A 14,077-nucleotide genomic window follows, 5' to 3' on the forward strand; every position below is an offset into this window, starting at 1 on the left:
ATGCTGGATTTGTGTTCCAGCTCTTATTCCTCTCCTGGGAAATCAGCAGCAAGCTCTGCAACAGGCAACAACAGAAAAAATCACTTTTTAGGACCATCGGGAAAGGAAAGTCCTGGAAAATGGGCTCTAAAAGCCAAACATACACGAGGCTTTGCGTGAGGGCAGCAGGGGCACGGGGCGGCAGAGATGCTGCCAGTGCCACCCGCTGTGGGAAACAGAGTTTAAACAGCAGCAAAGCAGGAGGTAACAAACGGACCCAGGCTTTTTGAGGGTCCTTTTTGGTAGCTGCCACAGGAGGGTTGGATAATGCACAAGTTACATATAAACCCTGCACTGGCAATGGGGTGTTTCTCACCCTGCAGCAGCAGGAGCAAGGCAGGATGTAGCAGAGCCATTCTCCCTGTGTCTGTGCACTGCTGCTTTTGGTCCAAACACGTTTTCCCCTCCTGGAGAGGGCACAAAGCCCCACTCCACACCAGCACCAGCTCTGGTGGGGGGCTGTCACTGCTCTGCTCAGCATAGTCAATGTATGAAAAGCTCTGGCTGGTGCCCTGCCTTCGGAGCAGGAGGAGTGTGGTGGTTGTTGGGCTGCCCCGGGGATGTCTTTGGGGTGAAAAACAGCAGCATAGGGTCAAAAGCATGGCCACAGACCCAGAGCTGGGGGGAAGCAGAAGGATTTCTCATCAGTGCAGGGTAACAGCCGTGCAAGCCATGTGCAGGGGCTGCCAGGAGGACTTGGGTGGCAGGGGGTGGACAGAAAGGCCACTGTCCTGCTTGGCTTCATGGTGGATGAAGGTGACAGGGAGGTTTGGGGGTGGCAGAAGGAAGGATGGGAGCAAAGAGCTGCAGGGAGCACCCAGGTAGCATCTGGGTGTTAGTGCAGAGGAGTGAGCACCCACCTGAGCCCCATTCAAAATCTGGTGCCTTTATCCAACCCAGGGAGAAGGTTTTACCCTTAGGGCACCAGCACACTTGAGCAACCAGCTCCTGCTCCGTGCTTACCCCTGCAAGCAGCATCGCAGGGAGCAAAACCCCATCAGGTCTGTGCTGCTGGGCATGCAGAGGCACCTTCCCCCCAGCCTATGCTCCTCTGCAAAACCTTCACGTCTCTGAACAGGCGCAGACAGAGAAGCAAACGCTCTCCTGATGCTGATGAGCCCTTTTGTCCCCAGCCTGTGCGCTCCTCTACCTTTGGGCAGGGATAATGGGACGGCCTGAGCCAGGCGCTGCTGTGAATGTCACCTCTTCGGAAGGAAAGGACAGGCCGCTGTGCCTCGGCTCATCAGAGCTTGCGTCTGGAAGGAGCTGTGGCAGGAGGAGGAATTAATCCTGAAGCTCAGTTGGTACCTTTGATTTTGGAGCCCTGGAGCATCCGCCACCCCCTGCGCTGTGCAAGGCCCTGGGAGCAGAGGGGACCACTCAGCATCTCCATATCCTCTCATCGTCCCTCCTTGGGTCTGCCCAGACACTGATTCCTGTCCCAGGGACCTCTCACAAAGTGGATTGATTCCCGCCCATCAACAAGCCTGTTAGTGACGACCTGAGGCTGGTACCTGATGTCTCCATCTCCGTGCTCCCAAACTGCTGTGGTCACAATCAGCCTGCTTGTGGAGCACAAATGCTCTCATCACACCTTCCTGGAGAGTTGAACACTCAGACGTGATCTTGTGGTTCATCTCTAGGCTGCAGCCATCAGTGGTCCTCGCCCACTTCCCTCTCCTGCTCCTACAAGGGAAAACCGGAGAGAGGAACACGAACACATGTCATATCAGGCACCGGTGTGATGCTCAGAGACACTGAGGCTCCATAGCGAGGGAGTGAGAAGAACCCGATTAGATGAGGCCTCCAGAGATGACTCAGACCCGAGGGAGGACACTGAAGGATGCACGTTGCGGGTCTCCATCCAAGCGCTCTCGCTGCAGTGACCCATAAATATGCTCCACCACTGCTGCATTTACGTGCTCTGCTTTCACCAGAGGAATGCTCCCGAGGAGAAGCTGACCTGAACGCTGCAATACAGCATGTCCAAGCAGAGGATGTGGCACTGGAGCAGAAAGCCAAGTGAGACTGGCCAGAAACCAGCTCCTTGAGGGGATGGAGAGGCAGCACAGGGGATGTGCTCAGTGCTGTACCACCCCACAAAACAGGGGGTCTCAATTCCCCAAAGCAGGAGCATCCTTCCCATTGGCCCTCTTCCTTATAGATTTGGACCTGGTGGGACACAAGGCAGAGGCCAGATGTGAATCAATCCACATCTCCATCCCCTGATCCATTTGGGAAATTTCCAGTGCTTTCCGGTGATCTCTCCTCCTGGAGATTTATAACAGATCCTCAACAACAAACTCCCACCAACAGTCTCCTTAAATGTAAGTTATTCCAGGTTGTCTTCTATACATAAAGCAGCTCTCTGTATTAACCTGTGCAATATACAAAAATCCATCTCTCTGTATTAACCTGTGCAATTAATTAGGCCTTTGCCAATCAATGTTTAAACATCATTTTAGTTTAGTTGAAGGTGGCGGGGGCGGGGGGAGAGATTTCTTGTAAATAAGAAAAAAAATGGAAAAGCAGGAAAATCCCTAATGATGGGAATGATTAAAGACAGGCTGGCAAACAGGCCCCTGGAAGACACGGCTCTGCAGTCAGCTCTAATCACACCTCTCTCATCCCTAACTAAAAAATCATCATCATCCCAGCATCATTGCAAAGTCAATAACTTGAGGACAGTCGTGAATTACTTCCACTTGCTTCATCATCACTTATTCCACCGAAAGCAAGGCGAGAGTGTTCTCCAGCCGAAGAAAAGGCGTTCTGTCCTTGTCTTTCCTGCAGGGGAGGAACCTGACGTGGCAGCAGGACACCGTTGCTGTTCGGGTGGTGAGCAATTGTTTTCCCAACCAGATGAGATCTTGGGTACCCGTGACAGGTGAGAGCTTTCATCCCTGGGTGAAGCGTGTTGTACTCAGCAAGGTACAAACCTTCTGGCTCTTCATGGAGAGCGCCTTGTGGGAGCACAATCATCCCATTTCCCCATCACCAGTGGAACCTGAGGGTGCAGGGTGCCAGGATGGTCCTGTCTTCCCTTTTCTGTTCCTCATAAGCTGTTAAATCCATGCAAAGAAGCAACTGTCATATGTACCACACAGACATAACACGGGGATGGGTTGCTGCCATGGTGGAAAACTGGACCAGATAAACGGATAAAGCTCATTTGAAATCTAGGCAAGTATCTAAACACAACACAGTGGCAGCCACGGATCAAACCCATCTCCCTCATATTCACATTCAGTCTCTCATCAAAAGCTCTCCAGACCCTGCTGAAGGCAATGAATTAGATTCACCTTCCCAGGGAAGATGGGCACCTTTTGTTATTTTCCAGGAACAGGAAAGGTTTAAACAAACAAGTAAATCCCACAGCAGCATTGCTTTCACCCAAATCACTTTAAAAGGGAATTATGAAGGATAATCCTCTGAAACACTAAGTGCTGGATTCCCACTAAACCAGTTCTCCATTCACCTCCCCTTCCCACCCAGCCCACCCCATTGCAGCTGCTCCTTTGTTTTCACTTTTCCTCCAATTTAAAATAGAAAATGGATAAAGCACCAGTTAAAAATAATAAAATAAAGCTGTGCTTTGTCTTGGGATGAGCTGGTTTTCAAGGGACATCACCCCAGTCTGCTGGAAATCAGAGCAAGGCAGCTCTGCAGCCATCTCTGTTCAATGCCTTTGAAAATCCCAGCCTTCCATCCTGGTTTGAGCTGAAAGCACAAGGAATGCCAAGGGATGGTTTTATCCCCCTGTTGTTGTGCTGCCTGCTCAAACAGGACCACACGTGCTGCCAGGGCAATGTTCTGGCTTGTCCATGCCCCTGCCGAGGTTACAGCTCCTGGTATGTGCCCAATGGGAGAAAGTCCAAACACCCACTGGCAGGATAAAGCACATGGGTAGACCTGCTGGCCAAAGGGTTGGATCTCCAGCCACTGAGCCTGTGCTGCTTGGAGCCTGGGAGAGGGAATGGGTTTAGAAGTAAAGGCTGGAGCTGGGATTAGAAAACAGGTATTCCTGAAAGGTTATTGATTCACTACACTAACTATGGATGTGCTAAGCCCTCCAGCTGAGCTCGGCTGTAGGCACCAACCACCGCACACTGCTGACAGCATCTTTCCACCTTTCTCAATAAAGACCATTCTCATCGGGAAGCTCATATATGACTGATGGGTAAAGCTCAAGGCTGCTCTCAGCAGCATCTCCACGCTGTCAGCTGGAGAAGAGCGAGAAGAAATGTGACTCAACATGACTCCACTTCTCCAGCAAAAAGTTTGTGAATGAAACCCCAAATTCAGTCCCAGCCCTACAAGAGTTCAACCAGCATCACTGCAGAACCATCACCCACACAGAAAGGCTCAGGCAACACATAATAAGAGCAAACCCGCCTTTGCAGATCCTATTACCTTGTGATAGGGCAGCTGGAACACCATCTGACCTTTACAAACCTGATTTTTTCCCCATCTCCAGTCCTGGCCACAGCCAGAGAGAGCCATTCATCATCATTTACCATCAGGACTGCAGGAGGGGACTGGGGGGGAGCGGGAAGCAGAAGGGTGCTGTGATCAGACCGCTGTGTTTGGCACTCGTGGTCCCATCTCCGCTTCCCATTTGTCATTGCAGCAGTAATAAGGAAGCGAAGCCGGCTGGAACGATCCAGCCTAAAAGCACACATCATTGGCAGCAGCTTCATTGCTGCCAAGTCAGAGGCAAACCAGCCTCTGCTTTCCTAAGGGTATGTCTGATAAGTGTATGGAAGGGATGCGCTGCAGTGAGTGTCTACCCCGAAGCACAGAGCCCACCATGGCACCCGAGCAGAGGGATCCCACCAGGACCCTCGCTGTGGGCTGCAGCGATGAACGATGCTCCCCTGCACGGGGGAGGGTAATTACTGTGATCAGAAACATCCAGAGGGGGAAACGTTACACCAGATATTACCAATTAACCCAGAAATCTAAACATCACGATTGCTGCAATTAATAGGATCCTGCACTGGCACTAATTGCCAGGCTGCGAGAGGCGGCTGTGCCGGGAGCGAGGGAGGAAGGGAGCGGGAGATCACAGCTCCAACTGGGGGTGCTACAGGGGGGTCCCATCTAGAGCTGTGCCAGAATGGAAGTGGTAGGGGTGGCTGGAGGGCTGAAGAGGGTCTCCTCCCTTTGGAGCTACATCAGGGTGCTCAGGGCCTTGCATAAAGCTTGTTAAACATCCAGCAAGGCAAATCTGCTCGTGGTGGCATCACTGAGTGTCCCCATAGGAGCTGATGCTGTACCCAGCCTCACCCTCAGCACAACCCTCCGTGGCTATGGTGGGCTGCAGACCACAGCACAACCATGCTAAGGGTGTCATTGTGTGCCAGGGGGACAGCGTGCCTGGGGAAAGTGTGGTCCATGGTGAACATCACATCTGCTCCACGTCTCCAGTGACCAGCATAGAAGTTACCCCATCTCCCTGTTTTAGGAGCACTGAAAGCACAGAAACACCAAGCAAAGCTGGATAAAACAACAACCCAATGCCTTTTCTTCCCTTCCCTATGAGCCCAGCTCACACAGCCCCATCACAGCCCCATCAGGAAGCCTCAGGTTTAAGCAGGAGGGAGGATCCCGCTTCCCCACCAGCATTTTTACAACTCTGAGCTCATTTGGAAAGGGGTTCCTCTGCAGAGAGCAAATGCTCCCACTAACAGCAGCTCTGCTCTTCAAGTAACCTGTTGGTCCCTACTCCCAGCATGCAAATGCAGCTCGTGAGGGCAAAGCGATGCGACATAATGGATGTGATGTCAAGAAAAATTAAATCAAATGTCAGGATAAAATTCCAGGGGGAAACATACTTTTATGATTCATAATGCCAACCAATTATCCCTGTGACAGGCTGAGCGGCAGTATTTTATCATGCCCAGCAGCCTGGAAAGGGAGTTGTGCAAATCAGATCATAAAAAGATCCTTTAACAAACTCAGTGGACGTTGTAATGATCACCAGCACACACTTCATTTTTCAGCCCCAAATGACAAAACGAAGAAACCCCGTCACTCAGCGTGTGCCAGAGCTGATGTATTCCCACAGGAATTCCTGTATGCCTGCAAGAAACCTGGAGAGGGGCTTTGGACAAGGGCCTGTAGGGACAGGACAAGGGGAATGGCTTTAACCTGCCAGAGGGGAGGCTGAGATGAGCTCTTAGGCAGAAGCTCTTCCCTGTGAGGGTGCTGAGGCGCTGGCACAGGGTGCCCAGAGAAGCTGTGGCTGCCCCATCCCTGGCAGTGTTCAAGGCCAGGTTGGACACAGGGGCTTGGAGCAACCTGCTCTAGTGGAAGGTGTCCCTGCCCATGGCAGGGGGTTGGAACTGGATGAGCTTTAAGGTCCCTTCCAACCCAAACCAGTCTGGGATTCTATATTCTATTCCCAGCAAAAGCAGCTCCAGCGCCTCGTCCACTCTGGTGCTTGAGATCTCTCTTTCTCCCACCGGCACAGGCAGGGCTCAGCCAGCCATCCCAAACACACCACGGATCTTTTCACCCTCAGCGGCTGACATGCTCCAGCGCTACTTGCTTTGGGCAGCGAGACATGAAAACAAGGTTTCATTTCCATCAGAAACAGGGAGTAATTGAATATCTCAAGCAGGTATGACACATTGCCCTTGGTGACGCTGCTCCTCACATCACATCAGCTGATGTGATGCAGGGGGGGCTTAGCCAGGCGCTATGGCCAGCACAGCGGCTGCCGAAGCGGCGCTAATTCAATCTATGGAGGCCAAATGTGTGTTGTTAAACACAACATTTACCCTTGGTGGCTCAACAGCAAGCAGAGCGTGCTGGAAGGACCGTGGTGGGAGACATCAGCCTGATGGGAAGCCACCATGCTGAGACTGACCCAGGACATAGCAGCAGAAAGCCCATGCAGACACCGGCTCAGGCCGCAACACAGGATGCCCCCAAATCCCCTCCAGATACTGAGGTTTGATGTACAAAATACAGCATTGGATGCAAAAGAGCCATCAAAACCCAACAAAACCATCAGCATTATTTTAAATCCCTGGCACAACCGCATTGAAAAGCAAAGGAAAAACCTCAGGAAGATAAAAAGCTTCCCACACTGGAAGCAATAGTCTGGCATGGAAGCATTTGCAAGATCACTGCTCAAAGTGTCATCACATCAACCGGTTGTTTTGTAGGACCTACAAAATGCTTCAAACGTCAGTGTCCTCAAGTGCAGAAAGGAAGGAGGCAGTTGCATCTCTGCCAGCAAAAGTGGAGACATCTACATGAGCAATTGCTGCATAAACCAAAGCGGATTAACAAAACCTCAGCCCTGCCTCTGTGCAACAGAAATAAAAGCCTGGAATGAGAAATAAGAGCTTTTCTGGCTCAGGAAAAGAGTGTTTGGACCAAGAGGGGGAAACATAAATTCTACTTATTAAACCTGCACCCAGGAGCTCTGCCTGGCTGGGGCGAATCTTTACCTGGCCCTTGTTTGTGTTATATGGACCTTTTCCAAGCAAGCAGGTTAAATATTTGCATCCTGGAGATATAAAAGAAATACCAAGTCCCTGAGATCTGGCTCTTTCTATCCCTGTTAATAGAATAGAATTCCTGGCTGGTGCGGGATCATTTTGGAGAGGTGTTTAATTGGCACTTACTGCGGTAGCTTTCCAGCCCCCTGCCAGGATGGGACAGTTAATGAAGCGGCAGCAGCTGCTCCTGCTCCTCTTGCAATAACAACAGGGTCGTAGGAGGCAGGACCAAGCCACGGGCTCATCGGCACACACAGACACCGACTCCGCTCCCCACCGCTCCCCTGCAGCCACAGGTCTTATGGCAAAGGGATTTGTTTCCCTGTTCCCAGCCTGTGCCCAAACACGGCAGCAATTCCCTTGCTGAGCCCATGGAGGATGGTGAAGCCGCATCCGCTGGAGCCCACGGTGTCTGCTCCCAACCCGTCTGGAGCAGAAACAGAGCCCAGATGGTGACAGGCTGCCATTCCCACTGCTGCTCCATGTGATGGAGCATCCCTCCTGCCTCTCAGGGAGACTTCCACCAGACCACTCCTAAAAAAGGCAAAAGCAAAGTGGCAAAACAGGGGCAAGGGAGTTGTGCTCACAAAGTCCTGCACCAAGAGGTACCCCCACGGCATGAACATGTTTTCTCAGCAGGTTTTAGCATCACAGGCTGGTTTGTGTTGGAAGGGACCTTAAAGCTCATCCAGTTCCAACCCCCCGCCCTGGGCAGGGACACCTTCCACTAGAGCAGGTTGCTCCAAGCCCCTGTGTCCAACCTGGCCTTGAACACTGCCAGGGATGGGGCAGCCACAGCTTCTCTGGGAAAAGTCTGTGCCAGCGCCTCAGCACCCTCACAGGGAAGAGCTTCTGCCTCAGAGCTCATCTCAATCTCTCCTCTGGCAGGTTAAAGCCATTCCCCTTGTCTTGTCTCTAGAGGCCCTTGTCCAAAGCCCCTCTCCAGCTTTCTTGTAACCCCTTTAGGCACCAGAAGCTGCTCTAAGGTCTCCCTGAAGCCTTGTCTTCTCCAGGCTGAACAAGCATGGTACCCCAGGCTTTGGCTATCCACAGACCTCCTGAGCTGCTCCCATCATCGGGACCCTGGAGAGATGGACCCAGGTCTACTTCACACCCCCTCAACCATGCATCCACCCCTTCCAGTGGCCGACTGGCTGCAAAGGGCACCCACAGCCACCACGTAGGAGCCCCCCAGCCTTTGCACAGACAGGTCTGATCAGAACTGCTGCCACCGTCCCCACTGCCACATGACACAGCATCTGAATGGCCTTAAAATAAACTTCTCCTCCTTTCTTATGCATGACCAAGCTTCCCTTGCAAGTACGTGTGCCTGTGCATGCACGTGTGCGTCCACACGCGCTCCTCACTGTGCCGGCACCGTAGGCAGCAGCGCGCTCGTCCTGTTTTAAATAAAGCAGTTTTTAAATCTCTCAGAATTTAGCAACAATTGCCATGGATACCAATCACCGATATCCCTCTGTTACCATGGCAACGCCTTCCCCATCCTGCCCATTTATCCTGGAACTGACACACCATTTATCGTGAGTGATAGGAAGGGAATTTGAAAGCAACCTTCCCCTAAGTGCACGGAAGCATAAAAATCCTCCGTGAGGAAATAACTATTAATAGAGATAAACCAGCTACAGCGCGTATTGGCCCCAGACTGATGGGACACGGGGGGTGTTTTGTGCCTGTGCACTGCTAAACAATGAGCATAACATGAGCAAAACGCATCCTCCAGCAAAAGGGAAGGCAGGAAAAGGGTCAGCAAGGCTCAGGAATGGAAAACAAACATGCACAACATATTCCTGCACGTTTAATGTGCAAATAATTAACATGAGAGATGGGAAGAGTGAGACTTTGTGATGCAAAGACTGGAGTAACTGCACTGTGGTGGTGGCACGGGGATGTTTTGTGGTGCTGGCGGCTCACAGCCAGCCCTCACCAGGTCTGATGGCACCAGAGGACCTCCTCACTCCAGCAAAGGGACTGCCAGGGGAGTGGAGTCAGCAATCCAGGCAGGTGAACCGAACATAAACACCTCATGCTTGGTACTTCTGGTGCCTGCTGGGGTAATATTCGAGAGGCCTGAGATCTCCACAGTGTTTATTTTCATGATATACCTGACAGCTCAGCACAGGCTGTTTATTATTCCCCACATCTTCGAGAGTCAAACTCAGCAGAGCCGGAGCTCACGGATTGCTTAACGCAACCCATTGCCCTGAAGCACACGGGAGCTGAACGCGTTAAGCACAAAGCGGCTCCGCAGTTCAGTTGAGTGACAAGCACTCACATGCAAGAGCCTCCAGGCTCTCACGCACCAGCAACCAGCCCCTTTGCAGCACAGCCTGGAACAAAGCCTCTTCCTGGTTTCTGATCCCATGCCAGAGCATCGAGCCTGTCAGGAACACTCAGCAACAAGCCGGAGAAAGGGGAACAAGCCTTGTAGAAGAAAGCCCACTGCCACCAGGACCCTTCTTCCTCCACCCTTCATAAAACAGGAGAATAAAAGGCTCCCTCCCAACACCAGCCCTCCTGTCCTACAGCTTAAGGCACAGTGGTGCTGACCAAGAATGACAGTGAACAAGAAGCAAGCCCAGGTAGTGAGCAAGACAATGGCTCCAGCCCCAATTTCGTTTTCCAAGTGCATTACCATTAAGACTGTATAACTCATCCTAAAGAGCTTCATGCTTGAAGGGCAAGATATAACCGCAGGGAGCGGGACCCCAAGCATTCCTTTGGGAAGGATGGAGGCGCAGTCTGGCACAGCTGACCACCCTGAGGACACACTTACTCGTTCTGCAGGGTGACAGGAACATGCTGGCTCCATCCTTTGGTTTTCAGCAATGGCAGACACTGAGTATTTAGGAGAGCAGCTCCATATTTTTCTCCTGTCTCTGATAGGAACATCATGATCCAGACCAAGTCCATCCAGTGAGCTGTGCCTGGGAAGAGCAATTTGAGTAACAGAGTCCACTGCTTTTCCTTGATATGCAGAAATGCACCTCTGCAATGGAAGTCACCACTCTAAGGCTTTGATTGATTCAGCTGAATTTTAGGAGCAGATTGTCCAGATGCTGATATTACTATGCAAATCTAGGCCTGGAAAACGGAGCCCAGCGCTGATGAGTTGTATAATTATGAGCTGCTATGGTTAATTTTCAGACAGCTCCTTACGGGATAATCCTTCGAAATTTATTTCAGATTTCATACAGTATTTAGTTAAATGTCTTTATTAGGGTCAGCAGCAGTCTCCAAGGCTGAAGGCTACACAGGGGTTAGCACAGGACACCGGCAGGGACGGCAGTGCAAAGCAATCCAGTGTAGGTGCTCTGGAAGCACTGCATTTCCCTGAGCTCACGAGCCATGAGGAATGTGAATTGACTGCAATGTGCAGAAAGGCCATTAATTACAATAATGCAAGTCACTGCAAACATCTGTGATGAACAAGAGGACTTCGGGAGACTGAAGGAAGGGCAGCGGGTCACACACCGAGACAACACACTGGCTGCTGCAGATGAGATGGGTGAACGTCAGAACTCAGATCATTTCTGTTGGGGGGAAGACTTGCAAAGCACGGAGCTTGCAGGGCTCAGAAGTCCCCGGGCTGTTTGCTGTTGCACAAAAACCTACCCCAAAATACCCCAATTACAGCAGCTTTCTGCTATGTTACATCAGGACAGTGCTACAAGTACAATCAGCCGCTGTCAAAGGATGCCAGCAGCGTGTCCATTTGCAGGGTCGTATCCAAAGCACAGGCTCCCAAGGGACATCAATCCCATGGGAAGACCAGGGTGGCCAAATACACACAGAGCAAACCAGGATTGCTGCAGTCGGGCAGGAGCTGAGGTCAGACTTATCTGAGACAGCGAGCGCGATCGATGTTGACTCGCCAGCCTTCGACCTGCTCTGCATACCCACAGCAGGAAGCACAGAGCCATTCCTTTCCTTCAAAAGGACACTCGCCCGCTCTACAAATACAAAACCCTTAAATGCACAAGATGAAGTGAGACCAAGCAGTTTGAAAAAGCCACCACTTACATATGATTTCTCTCTCCTGTTTCTCTCACAGCACTTTATACCCCTTTAGTGATCATTCATGGCTGTGAATATACATAGGACTTCCACAGATCTATAAAATTAAAGATTGAGGCCAGAAAAAACAACCATAAAGTAAGCTCAGACATAAAGACTATAAAATAAAGAGACCAGAAGGAATCACAGCATCTTCCAGCACAAGAGACTGGGGAGTTCCTCCCCCTCCCTTCTCACATCTAAGTGACATAAATAAGAAACCTGAGAAAAGCGTCGGCATAAGAATCCAAAGATCTTTCTTCCATCAGGAGCAAACCTGCACATAGGCAAGAAAAACAGCGAGTTGTCAAGATGATGCACACTAAAAATGTAGCAGCTCCTCCGACACTCGGAGGCATTTGTTGGAAGAGCTGGGTTTTAAAATCAAACGTTTTGATCTATGAATTGTTATGCTGTCTTCGTCCATGGGGAAAACTGGAAGGAAATCAGCATATTTAGAATCCTTTGAAGGTATGTTTCCCAACCATTACAAAAGAAAAAGGAGCGGGGGGGAAACAGATACACATTTGAGCCTCTGGCCCCAGTTCAAGGCAAAGGAAGAGTTCAGAGGCTTGAAGCACAAGCGCCATGTGATGGGCTCAAGGGTGATCCCAAGGGAAGGCTCAAAAAGCACAACCAGGTGTAATATGCAGGGACACAAAACAAGAACTGCTTCCCTGAAAATGGAAATGATTCCCTTTTTCCTGACCCATTCAGCTCTTCTTGCTGCAGGATCAGAGGAGCCCTACGAGGTACACACCTTCCTGTGTCTCGGGAAGCATTCAGAATTCACCTAAACACGCGCTCCATGGGAGTTCATCCTGAAGAAAGCCAGCCAAGGTTTCAAGGTTTTCTGGAGATAACAAACCTGTCCTTGAGCAATATCAGGTCATCTGAGTTTGTATCAACACAGAGAGCGCTGCGAGAATAAATCCTGCTCATAATCACCTACACAGGGCAAGCAGAAACGCACCAAAGCAGCCTGGGAGGAAGCAGGAGGGGCTGTAGGTGTCACCACCTCGCTTTAATATTTGTCAAAGTTCTTGGTTTGGACCAGTCCCTCCTTCCCAACCCTGAAATGGATTATAAAACCACTGCTATACACAGACTGCTAGGCGCATTTGTAAACAGAAAGGTCTTACTCCGCAGGGTAATCGCCTTAACCCCAAGCTGCTCTACACAGCTACTGTCCTCATTGGGATTCAGCTTGTATGTGGATCCGCAGAGCCCTCAACCACGGGGCTTTGCCTCCTTCCTGGCATTTCAGAAGATTATCTCTGTGCTTTGCCATCGCCTTGAGATTAAAGCTTGTTTTACTACAGATTCAGCTGGTATTTGCTCTGCATTCAGCCGGCGCAGCTCGTGTCGGCTGTGTTACAACCTACACCCTTTATCTCCTAAACGTGTTCCAGGGTGGCTCAGGTGCATTTTTACACCACTCGGGTCCAAACAGCATCAAGGGGGAACTAATGCTTAGAGGAACCTTTTCTTGAATTTAAACCTCTTCAGGTTTTAGTGAAGCCACTCAGGCTGGCTCATTTCTGGGAATCAGTAACAGCGATGTACCTAATGCGAACATTCCCAGTGGTTTTAAGGAAGAAAAAGCAGTATTGGTGGACTTAAAATCAGTCGGATATGCAACATGAATGGGCACATGTTCACTCTTCTGCTCCAGGCTAGAGAACAGGTAGGACATCACATTTTTGGAAGTGTCTAGTTCCAAGTGCTACAGAGCGCCAGAGACTCTGATAGCTTTTGAAGAATGGCAGCAGCAGCTGGCAGAAAGGAGCCTGGGGTGCAATACAGCTCCTTTCAAAGCACCAGCCCCACTTCTGAGTCACTGTGTGGTGCTGGCATAAGAGGATCTCAGGAAACAGCAGAGCCCCAAAGACAAATGGTGCAAGAGATGAAAGATCTGGAAGGAAGGAGCAGCAGGAGCAACAGCTTCTTTCCCCCTCACTCCAGAAGAGTGGCTTGCAGCTAAGCGTGATGTGGACAGAGAAAGAACAGGCTTGTCCTTGCTTTCCCCCAATTAAAAATGACTGATTATACAATAGCAAAAATAGAGGCTAATTCTCCCCAAGCCAGTTTTGAGCATGTTCCACACCAAGGTGGAAAATGAGGAAGGAAAGGATGAAGGTCAATTATTTGAAGGTGGAATGGGGAAGAGAAAGCGGGAGGCAGCCAGGACACCTGGGCACTGCAGGAGCACAGGCACAGGGCTCCTAGGCCAAGGGCCACTGAGGGAGAAGCAGTACCTGGACAGGACAGAGAACCTCCCACGGGGCAGCCAGCTGGCAGCAGATGGTAGGAACACAGAGATAAAAGCTCGTGTACATCCTATTTAATAGGAGTTTTGCTCCACTGGCTCTCAGGAAGGACAGCTGCTCTCTTCAACAGCATCTCATCCCACGGGGGGCTCAGAAGAACAGCGCGGAAACACTCTGCTC

This window comes from Strigops habroptila, chromosome 11 (genome assembly GCF_004027225.2).
Source record: "Strigops habroptila isolate Jane chromosome 11, bStrHab1.2.pri, whole genome shotgun sequence".
Lineage (NCBI taxonomy): Eukaryota > Metazoa > Chordata > Aves > Psittaciformes > Psittacidae > Strigops > Strigops habroptila.